This window comes from Amblyomma maculatum, chromosome 8 (genome assembly GCF_055883805.1).
Source record: "Amblyomma maculatum isolate TAMU_Amacu chromosome 8, ASM5588380v1, whole genome shotgun sequence".
NCBI lineage: Eukaryota > Metazoa > Arthropoda > Arachnida > Ixodida > Ixodidae > Amblyomma > Amblyomma maculatum.
In genome coordinates this window covers 58,582,099-58,585,079 of record NC_139351.1, presented here as the reverse complement: position 1 = coordinate 58,585,079, position 2,981 = coordinate 58,582,099, and positions in this window count along the sequence as shown.

Below are 2,981 nucleotides of genomic sequence, written 5' to 3'. Positions count from 1 at the left end.
CGCTTCAGTTGGTAGCCCAGCTCTCACCCTAGTGTCACGTGGGGTGTGACATCACAGCGTCACGTGGGGCGGCCGCATTTGGCTGCAGGCTTGAAACCTAGAGTAGTATTGCTTTAGAAATAAAGCCAAATATTCCAAACCTGGATTATGCCTTCAGTGAGAAATCCACCAAGCAGTATACAGTTTTGTGCTCGACGATGAAACAAAGTTCTTACCATTTGCAACGGACGACATTCTCTGCAACAGTGATTTTCACAGTATCACAGCTGCTTCCTACGTCTTGCGCAGCAGCACAGCCCGCTTGGTTATATTTACGGACGGCGAAGCGTCTCTGCAGATCCCCTCTAACCTGTTAAAGAAACTTAATAATCATCTCGTTTCCTTAGACATCGGATATAGTAACCTTTGGCTATTGCCGCATGCCACTGTCAAACATTTCACTGGTTTCCAGCTTACTCTGGCATTGTCGCGATAAAAAAATGATGATACACCTAGAATTAGTCCAGAAAATCTAATTCCTCTAATCTAGCTAGAAGTTGTGCTTCCAAACAGTACATGTTATTCTGTAGCTTTCCGACCCATCTTTTCCAATTTCTATACTCTATTGGCCCACGGTAAGATCACGCTCTTCTTCCAGACTTCCCCGTTATCTCTCTGACAAACATCACTTTACCTCTGTATTTACAAGGGCTTGCTATATGGTTCGGTCACATGAACACACCGCATTGTAACCACTACAGCTCAACTCAAACCGTGGCGCACATCCTGTTTTAGTGCCTTGTGTAGGCTGACGAACATGAGTACGGTTGAAGTTGCATGGAGAAACTCTCAACAGTACCTCCAACAATGGGCAGTATTTTAGGTCACTTATACTGTTGGGAAAGAGGCATGAAATTTTTTTTTTTTTTGCAGATGTAAATGACATTGCACATCTTGACAAATGTTAATTATACCACGCATGAGAAATGGAGGCATTTTTCACCCAGTGTACTTTGTCGAGCCATTGTCGAAACAGGCATTTCATCATTTCAGGTCAATTTTACTTAACGAACCGCCCTGACTTCTTTTCACACAACTATTTTTTTTCTATTCCACACAGCTCTTTGTTCGCCTTTCGCTCCCAAACTGCCTTTTCTACAGAGAGCAGCATGCAGGCAACTTTAACGTTGATCAATTTCTTCATTTTTATAAATGTGATTGGTTCGCTGGTTTGTTGTAGTAGCAGGCGAAACGGCTCACTTCAATGAGCGTCTAAGAACGGCTCGGCTCATTTTGGTAATGTAGAAAATATTTTACAGACCTGCAGCTAAATGCTTTGAATTCTCTACAGCAAAGGAATTGCTAATTGCTCTAATGATAGTAAATAGGCGAGAATAAAATAACCATGTGCTGTTTTACGAATGACATGTAGTGCTTTACGGTAACTGCAATGATTAGGCCTGATAAAAAAAAATTCGGAGCCGCTATTGGAAACTAAGTTTGCTCTTATCTGTGAATTTTTCAACATGACATTTTGATGCAACGCATTGCACAAAGGCTAGCGTAAACTTTTAATTTCAATATCCATGGAGTCATCGAGATTTTGCCTGGCTATGGCGCTGGCGCGTCCTCCCCACGAGACAGCGACTTGCCACCTCGCGCATGTTTTTTTTTTTTTTTTTTTTTTTTTAATGTATAGTTGCGAGAACAATGTGACGGCTCGCATATAGGATGTTTAACGTCCGCATCAACCCCGGCGTCAGGCGCCGGCGCAAACCCTTTTGAACACCTTGTGTTCAGTGTGGTTCTGTTTGTGTTGTGGCGTCGCAGGTGCCTCGCTGAGGCGCGAGGCACTCCCGCCTGGGCGATGTACCAAGCCTTCCAGAGGCTGCGCCCCGTCGTCTGGAAGTATCTGTCTGGACAGTTAGAAACTGACTGCGATACGCGGTTTCTGCGGCGCTGGCACACGCCCTTTTATGTTCTCATCATAATCATCATCATAATCAGCCTGACTATACACACTGCAGGGCGAAGGCCTCTCCCATGTTTCTCCACTTAACCCGGTTTTGTGCTAGCTGCATCCACTTGACCCCCGCGAACTTCTTAACCTCATCCGCCCACCTAACTTTCTGCCGCCCCCTGCTACGCTTTCCTTCTCTTGGAATCCAGTTTGTTACCCTAAGCGACCATCGATTATTCTCTCTTCGCACTATATGTCCTGCCCATGCCCATTTCTTCTTCTTAATTTCCACTAGAATTTCGGTAACTTGAGTTATTTCTCTGACCCACTCTGCCTGCTTTCTATCTGGTAATGTTATCCCTACCATTTTTCGTTCCATAGAGCTCTGGGTTGTCCTCAGCTTAAGTAGACCTCTCTTGGTTAGCCTCCACGTTTCATCCCCATAGGTGAGTACAGGTAAGATGCAACGGTTGTATACTTTCCTCTTGAGCGATACCGGTAAGCTGCTAGTCATAATCTCCGAGTGATTGCCAAATGCGCTCCATCACAATCTTATTCCTCTTGTTATTTCCTTTTCATGGTCCGGATCTGCGGTTACTACCTGTCCTAAGTAGACATATTCGCCTACTCCTTCCAGTACATCGCTACCTAATGTAAACTGCTGTTCCTTCGCGAGGCTGTTGAACATTACCTTAGTCTTCTGCATATTGATTTTCAAGCCTACCTTTCTACTTTTCCTGTCTAGGTCATCAATCATTATTTGCAGTTCATCCCCCGAGTTGCTTAGCAAGGCAATGTCATCAGCAAATCGCAGATTACTGAGGTATTCTCCATCTACCCTTATCCCTAACTGCTCCCATTCCAAGTCTCTGAATACTTCCTCTAAGCAAGCTGGGAACAGTACTGGGGAGATTGTTTCTCCTTGCCTAAACGGCCAACATGACACGTGACGACCACAGTGGCAGGCGCCTTGCGCGGGCGGAGGCACTGGCCCGTCACTATGGGAACAAACACGGAATTTTCTACGTGGACGCCTCCGGCC